At 37.5% G+C, this 9,323-nt stretch overlaps 1 pseudogene; it reads right to left on the minus strand.

The window, feature by feature from the left end:
* Window positions 1-1,672: 1,672 nt before the first annotated feature.
* Window positions 1,673-9,040, minus strand: LOC116912012 (annotated as a pseudogene).
* Window positions 9,041-9,323: the final 283 nt, after the last annotated feature.

The raw sequence follows: 9,323 nt of genomic DNA on the forward strand, positions 1-9,323 counted from the left end.
TTTACAGTGTTCAGTCTTTTCCAACTTCCTCCCACTTAGACAATGGGAGACTGCTGCAAGACCAGCCTCAGATTTTTTTTTTGTTTGTTTGTTTGGTTTTTTTTTGTTTTTTTTTGTTTTTTTTTTTTTGAGGTTCAGAATAAATAGCCCTGTAGATCAACCAGTGAATCTCCAGTGTCTTATTTTTAGAGTAACTGTTGAAACCTGCACCCTGCCTGCTGTACATCAAAGATTATATAGTACTGGCCCTTGGAAGTCTGGCCTTGAGCTGGAGTTTTGATTTTCTCTCACTCCTTCCCTTTTCACACATATTCATGAGACAGATCAATCCGTGAGTAATTTTCCTTTGTCCTCACATACTTCCATTCTTCATGAGTCTTTTCACCCTGTAATTTACATTTCCTTGATACTCTTGGAAAATTCTAGATTTATCTTCTAAACCCCTGGCTGCTATCTTACACCTGAGATTCCTTTGACTGAGTATCCACCTCTGGTGTCCTAGTTAGGATGACATAGGCGCACAGTTGCTCTTAGTATCATGGCCACTGATGTGTATGATTAATCTCTAAAACAATCACTTTTTAAACATTTCGTTGTTTAAACATTCCAATAATTGAATTTTAGTCTAGTTTCCTTATGCATGTCCGTGGAGCCAGTATTGCAGAAATAACTTGAAATAGAAGAATTATGGCCTTTGAAATTTAATAGTTATGAGCTTAAAATACTTTTTATGATCTTTAGCAAAAAGAAAAAACAACAAAAAACATCTTAACCTCTTTGAACTCAGTTTATTTTTCTTTTTCTAAATTAAGGACACTATACTTGAGTGAATGTGTAGCTAAGTTTTAAAAAATAGTATAAATTTCAGATTTTTATTTTTTCCAAGCCTAAGTGCATCCAGTCTTATTGTAGATAAATTTACATAAGGCAAGAAAAGAGCAGAAATCACTAAGAGTACCAGAACCTCTTTATTGTACTGACTACCGAAATCAGAAAGCCACCAAAAAATCCAATGAAGTCTTCATCTAATGCTTTGAAAATAGGGAAGTAGCTTGGAGTGAGGGTTGAGATTTCACTTTAAGGATGTTGTTTTACAACTTATTGCAAGCTGACCCTACATTCAGAAAATAAAATCAAAATGGCAGGATTAAGATCTGCATTCTTTTATAAAAGGAACCATTGTTCTTTTGAAGACATTCAGTGATGTCATTGCCGATCCTCCAGTAGACAAGCAAAACTGAATTTAGCGGGTCAGATCCCAACATGTCTCTGGTTTTAATGGGCTTAAGTCTATGTTGATGGCACAGGGAGCAGAGGATATTAAAATGGGTTTAGAGTTTTCCAACACCACAGGGCATTTTGTGCCATAGTGACCACATATGTCAACACCAGAACATCTCTCCTGGTAGCCAACAGGAATCTTTCAAAATTATCAAAGAAAGATGCTTTCTGTCATGAATCCGGTTTGGAAGAAGTTTTGTTAGTGACACATTCCCTCCTCTAGACCCCGCCACCTAAACAAAACCCCAAGAAAGTATTCTGTGTGCTAACAACATAGAAGTAGGAAAAAGGAAGTAAAAGAAAAACCTGCAGTTTTATAAAACTTGGTAAAGAAAATATTATTTTAAACTGTACAGTTGCTAGAAGACACAGTTATCAAGTGCACACATATTCACTTGGAATCTCCTGCACTTTCATCTTTCTGTGCTTGGTCTGTTTGGGCATCTCCATTTCCTGCAGGGTATTCACTTCATGTCCTTGCTAGCATCAGACTTCCCTATCTTCCACTCGGGTAAATTCTCCTTCTTTACAGGGACGGTTTTAGGCATGGGCTCTGGGTCTCAGTCTGCAGGTTTAGTAGATGACCTTGCAGACCTTCTATGTGGCAGATGTATTCTGTCTACCATCACCTTTGCTTCATCTCCTTTAGCATCCCCTTCAGCTTTTCTTTGAGGCAAGGCAGAGGTGGGGTTAAAGGGGATGCAGCAGCACACAGATTTGGTCTGTTCTTCCCTTTGTTTCTTCACACTTCTCCTCAGTCTTTTATCTTATTTACTATAAATATAGCATTTTATTGGTTCTCACAAAACACTGTACAGTAAATTTTGATCATATTCACTCCTCATGCCTGTCTGATTCCTTCTAGTTCTCCCCTCACCTTCCTTCTACTGCCCTGTCCTCTCTTTTCTTGTCTTTTTATTTATAACTCACTGAGTTCACATTGAATTATTTCTATACTCCTGGGTTAGGGGTCATCCACTAACCTACCTACAATGGGGGCTACACACTTTCCTTGAAAAGTCTTCAACCGTCCATAGTTCCTGTGTTAGTCATCGCCATTTGCGGACCTCTTAATCCTCATAACCAACCTACAATGGGGGCTACACACTTTCCTTGAAAAGTCTTCAACCATCCATAGTTCCTGTGTTAGTCATCGCCATTTGTGGACCTCTTAATCCTCTTAGCTCAAATACTGACTGGCTTGATCTTGTGCTGGTATTATGCAGGTGACAGCAGCTGCTAAGAGTTTGTTAGTACACTGAGCCTATCAAGTCCTGGAGATAGTGCTTAGTTTAGACCCTCCCAAATCTCTGCCCATTCCTACCTCCCTACCACCTCCTCTGCAATGATCCATGAGCCTTAAATGTTTTGGGGAAGGGTGATTCAAACGTCCTTTTTTTGGTTGACAATTCCATTGATGCTAATTCTCTGGACCTTGGTTATCTATACTGACTACCATCTACTCCACAAGGAAACTGTGATGAAATCTAGGACACATGGGTATAGAGCTTTGCTCCTATAAAGCAAGCCTTCAATTCAAGCAGAAAGTGGTTGGTTACTCCAAGGTCATTAGTGCCCCATTTGCATCTGTGGGCATATCTTGATACTACACATCATTATTGTAGTTCATGAGCTTCACAGATGGGTAAGATTGTTGATAAAATTTTCCTCCCAGCAGCCTACATATCACCTTTCAAACTCTGAAAGCCTCCCAGCAGGAAGAAGGTTTCCTTGGCCGAACCAATGTGATTTTACCTTGTCCAGTGAAAAAGTTTGTAGCAGAAGAGTGTTGCTATCAAGTTGTAGTGAACAATCAAGAGTAATGGCAGCAGGGGTTGGGGATTTAGCTCAGTGGTAGAGAGCTTGCCTAGGAAGTGCAAGGCCCTGTGGTCGGTCCCCAGCTCGGGGGCGGGGGGGGGGGCGGGGAGTAATGGCAGCAGATGGTATTGCTTTGAAGGTTTCCAGGACAACTTTGATCAGCAAGTTGAGGGGTTATAAACCTGACATGGAGTTTTTTGTTTGGCTTCTGAGATTTAAGGATGGTTATCCTCTGTTTGGGGAAACTTCAATTAAATTATTTTATATTAATGTATATATGCTCATATACCTGTACATATCCATATGCACATAAATATATGAAACAAAATTATAGGTTTACATATAGCTGTTCAAAAATCTTTAGTATTAATTATTCTTTTCCAGATTTTCTGTTCTATACATCCATCCCTTCCTCCACTAAAATCTCCCACATATTTTCATTTTAAATGTCTCTATATTACTTTATCACAAATTAATATACTGTATTAAATAATATACAATTTGATGTATAGTAGATGCTTATTGAAGTATTGTTAAATAGGGGGCTTGGCAGTTAAGACCGCTGTATGCTCTTCCAGAGGCCCTGAGTTCAATTCCCAGCAACCATATAGTGGCTCACAACTACCTAACTGGGATTTGATGCCCTCTTCTGGCATGTAGGTATAATGTAGCTAGAGCACTCATATACATAAAATAAATAAATCTTTAAAAAATTGTTAATTAGTAGAGGGATATGACACTTAATATACTATATTAAATTTGCATGAAGTAACTTTATTACTTGTAGGGGCTGAAGTATTCTGAAGCATGGCTAACATCTCCCCAAGAGGTTTTTCATTTTACTATTCTCTCCCATTCTCTCTTCCTTGCTAAAATAAATTAAGTTACATTCCTAAAGCTAGACACCGAGGTCCATTCTCTTATTTCCTTCCTCTGCCTGAAGCTCACTACCAAGTTCCAGCTATTAAAGTATTGAAGTCCAGCAATCGAAAACCCCTTTGGCTGCCCTAGTTAACATGCCCAACTAAAACAAAAAACACCATCCTAACACAGAGTTTTCTCCTTTACATTTATTAAACTACCATTTGCCTATGGGCCAAGTCTGTCTCCTCTCTATCCAGAGCCATTCCTTGGTCCTTCAGAGCAAATATCTCCCCACCCCTTCTCCCTTGTTCCCCTATCTCTTTTCTCCTCTATCTACTGTATTCGTCTCCTATTCAATGCCCTTAGTCTCTCTGAGGTAAAGAAAACTCCTTTATGCTGAGAACTTAGGTACCTACTTCAAGGTCCTCTCAGTATTACCATCTGACTTTTGTCTTAATTATATTTTCAAGGATTCATATGATGAAATGTGACTGTCTGTTGAGATACAGTCTTTAAGGAGACAATTAAAGTAAGGTCATTAGGATAATATTAATCTAATGTCAACAATACCATCCATCATAAGGATATACAAAATCACATAAATATCTAGAAAATATTGTAGGAAAATGCATATTAAACTATGAAACTTTTGTAAGATGGAAGTCTTAGATGAGCTAAGGCCTCTAATAAATGCCTTTTGCATTTTGATCTTTGTGCATGTCCGTGTCTGTGACTGTGTTCGTATCTGTGACCGTGTGTGTGTGTGTGTGTGTGTGTGTGTGTGTGTGTGTGTGTGTGGAAGTCTGTGTGTTGTGTGTGTGTCTTTGTGTCTGTGTGTGTGTGTGTGTGTCTGTGTCTTTGTGTCTGTGTGCCTGTGTGTTGGTGTGTGTGTCTCTGTGTGTGTGTGTGTGTGTGTGTGTGTGTGAATTTGGGTACATTTGTGTGTGAGTGTGGACATGTTGATATCACACTTCATGTGTGGAGGTAAGAAGACAACCTCATCTGTAGGTCCTTATCATCCATACCTTTTTGGAGACAGGGTCCACCTTCCTTTATTTCCTTTTTCTGCTATCTATTTTAGGCTAGCAATCTCATGAGCTTCTGGGGATAGTCTTCTGTCCACCTTTCCTCTCTCCATAGGAATTCTGGTATTACCCACGTATATGTTACCACATCTAGTTTTACAAGGATTCTTAGTGTCTGAACTCATATCCCCATGCTTTTACAACAAATGCTTTACACAATGAGCCTTCTCTCCAGCTCTCTTATAAGATTTTGATGTTGAACTTCTAGATCCCAGTAATATGAAAGAATAAATTGCTGTAATTTAAGTCGCTAAATCTATGGTGTTTATTATGACATCCCTAGAAAATAATATGCTAACCCTTGACTTTAATTTTAAAATTGCTACACTTGAAATAAAAACTAATTTGTGTTCATGATATCAGTGTTAATTTGTTATTATAGCAATATAGCACTTAAAACTTTGAATTTTCTCTTGAAAACAGGGTGACAGCAAATATTTCCTTGCTAAAGAAAGAAAATCTCTTGTGATCATTAAGTAGGTCTACTTTAGGTACCCATGCGATTGGGATTAAGTGAGGGCATATTCCCAGCAATGTTTATAAGAATATCTAGCAGCAGATATCATGGTTTTCTAGATTTTACAATCTTTCTTTCCCACAATAACACTTTTCCATGATTTTCCCTGAACATTAGCTATGCATCCCCTGGTACCTCACAGCCACTTAGTCTTTGCACAATGGTCAATTGTGGATCCAGTGAAGAAATTTTACAATGTCTCTATCATGGGAAAAGTAATCAATTGCTGCCGAGTAAGAATCATTTTTCTTTCCCATAGAATGAGCTCACTTATCAGTTAGGTTATCCGAACCTAACTAGCCCAGTTACACATACATGCATTTGGATTTAGTAGACTCTGTGTGTGTGTGCGTGTGTGTGTGTGTGCGCGCGCGTGTGTGTGTGTGTGTCTGTGTATGTGTAAAACAACAATAATTAAAGAAGAGCAGCTAATAAATTTGAGTGGAAATTAATCAGGAACATGGGATGAGTAGGAAAATAGAGAGGAATGGAAAATATAGTAGTGCCACATGAAATCCTTAAAATAATGAAAATAATAAAAAAAATCTGTCTAGTGTCTCGTTCTGGGCAATGTGATTCAGAGGCACTAAAGTAAATTATTCATTGCAGGACTGTGTATGGGGTATTATAGAGTGAATGTGAGCAAAATCCAAAATATGTTGTATTTTCCCAAATACACAACTCTACTTATGGAGGAGTATGCAATGGTATGGTGACTGCTGTATTTCAATTGGGTTTTTAGCAGTGATGTGGAAAATGAGGTATGAATAAACGGCAAACCTTTAGAAGTACATAATAGCTCTTGCTTCATTTTGAGAGTGTTGGATTCTAGGTTATATTAACACTTGGTACTTGATGGATTTCAAATGAATAGACATGCATTGTTGGAACTCTGAGTAACTTCAACTCATTCTAGTCAATTTTTTGTGTATTGAATATTTTTCTCTTATATTTTCTTTTTTGTTTGTTACTAAGCATAATAACTGTTATCAATTCAGCATACCCATACAAAGACTGAAAACTAACTGCTTCCTCCAGTACCATTGTAAGACAGTAGTGAGGGATTAGAATTTTAAATCAAATGCCCTGTGGCCTGCTGGACTGTAACTGTAAGGAGGCTCTGCCCAACACTTATTCCTGTGTAATCAAAAATGTGATATAAATATAGAAGAATTGGGTCATGCCATTTCAGACTGTTTAGGGTGGTAGTAATTGGTGACTGGCTGCATTAGCTTCTATCTGGGAGTGTTGGCAAACCTCCCTAAGTCCCTGTTTTCAGGAGGCAGAGACAGGTGCATCTCTGTGAGTTCCAGGCCATCTTGGTCTTCATATGAAGTTCCTGGCTAATGACAGATACATAGTGAGACTGTGTCAAACAGGAATAAAATATAAAAATCTAAAGACACATAAACTGATGGAAGGAAGTGATGGCTTTACTAAGATTCTTTACATCATAGTCTTAAAAAACAGCTAAAATCAAATCCTACTTAACAAATGGAGAAAAAAAGAATTTATTGATTCAAATCATGTCATCACTCTAACTAGTAATTAGATTTGCTAGACATACTAGTTTTCCACTAACACCCTCCAATTTGATTTGATTTGAAAAACTTAGAAAAATAGGCATTTCAGATCTTTTTATGTCAGAAGAGTCTTGACCAAGTCTTGGCTAGCAAATCCCTTCCACACCTCCTAATTTATTCAAGCATCATTTTTACTTTCAAACCTCATCTTCCCAATATAGGTGGGGATCATGGTACAGTTATCAATAAATGATTAAGTCAATAAGATATAATTCAACATTATATATTATTCATTGTATTATATTATATTTTGTGAAATGCTTATAAAATTCTATAAGATATATATTATTAAAATGGGATAAGAAACCGGGTACCCAGAAATTAAATGACTTGCCTAAAATAATACAATGAATGCATACAAAACTGAGTATGAAACCTAGATATCCAAGTTCTAGAATCTTGTCTTTTATGTTTTACATTTAAAAAGGTTAAATAACTCTATAAGATACTATCATATTTCCTAAATGTTGTCTTTTATTACACCACACACACATATACACACTTATTGATTCATGAAGAAAACTCAGTAATGATAATCTGATATAATATTAGAATGAAAATATATGACATATTTTATACTTCCAGAAAATGTTTTATTTCTGGAAAGTAGGAATTAAGGAAACATATATTTATTTAAATATGTTATTGGCTTTATTATAAATGTATGGAAAAGTATGGAGAGAGGAGAAATATCCTAGGGTTTCTATTTTCTGTGAAGAGACATCATGACCATAGCATAGCAACTCTTATAAAAGAAAGCATTTAATTGGGATTGGCTTACAGTGTCAAAGGTTTAGTCTATTATCATGACAGGACACAGTCAGACACAGTACTAGAGAAGAGTCTTCCAATTCTAAATCTGCATCTGCCGGCAGCAGGAAGAGAACTGAACCATTAGGTCTAGTTGGAGCTTCTGAGATCTCATACCCTAACTCCTCCCCCTCCCCCAGACACACAGACTCCTGTGATGTACTTCCTCCAGCAAAGCCACACCTACTCCAAAAAGACCACACCTCCTAATAGTGCCACTTCCTGTGAGCCTTTGGAGTCCATTTTCTTTCAAACAGCACATTCTACTTCATGGCCCTCATATGCTTACAGTCATATCATAATGGAAATGCAATTAGTCTAACTTCAAAAGTCCCCTATTCTATAACAGCCTCAAACTAGTTTAAAAGTCAAAGTTCTTTTATGAGATTCATGCAATCACTTAAATGTAGTCCCATGGAAAAATCAAATAAAAGCTCAGATCATATACTTTCAACACATCACCAGGATGTAGATTACCATTCCAAAAGGCAGGAAAGAGAATATAGTTAGGAAACACTGGACCAAAGCAAAACCTAAAACTAGCTGGGCAAACTTGAAAGTCTGCATGTCTATGTCTGATGTCAAAAGACTATTCAGATCTCCCACTCCTTTCAGCTTTCCAGACTGCAATGTACTGTGTTCTCTTGGGCTGGTTATACTCAGTGTCAGCAGCTTTCCTTGGCAGGGGTCCCACCGCTCTGGCATCTCCAACATCTTAGAGCCTTCAACAAAATCCAGGCTCCATCTTCACAGCCATACTCAATGGCCTCTCTAGGCCTCTATGCAACAACAACCCTGACATATGCCTGGCTTCCTTATTTGCAGAGGGAGATTTCATAACCCCTTTCTTCTATCCTTGACTCTACAACCAGAACAATGTGGTTGAAGGTGCCAAATTCTGCTGCTTTCTGAGGCTGGAACATGGCCCCCTCATCATTTAGCAGCTTTTTTCTATTTTGATGATTCCTTCATTGACTAAGCTTGACTATCCTGGAACTTTTGCTGTAGACCGCATTACCCTTGCATTTAGAGATCTGACAGCCTGTCTTCAGAGTGCTGGGATTAATGGTGTTCACCACCATGCTGGACTCTTTAAGCATTTCTCTCATTCCTTTCCTCAAATTGGATACTTAGTTCAATGGAGTCTTGCTCTGAGGTCACAACTCCTGTTATTCCACTTATAATCCCTCTTTTTAGTTTTTGGTTGTTTTTTGTTTGTTTGTTTGTTTGTTTTTTGTTTTGTTTTGTTTTGTTTTTGTCTACTTGCATTTCTCTTCAAAATGTACATTTTGTATTTTTTCCTTGCCCAGCTTCCTTCTTTTAATTATAGATCTTCATAAAAGTAAATAGTAATATCCAAATGAC

This window comes from Rattus rattus, chromosome 11, assembly GCF_011064425.1.
Source record: "Rattus rattus isolate New Zealand chromosome 11, Rrattus_CSIRO_v1, whole genome shotgun sequence".
NCBI classification, from domain to species: domain Eukaryota; kingdom Metazoa; phylum Chordata; class Mammalia; order Rodentia; family Muridae; genus Rattus; species Rattus rattus.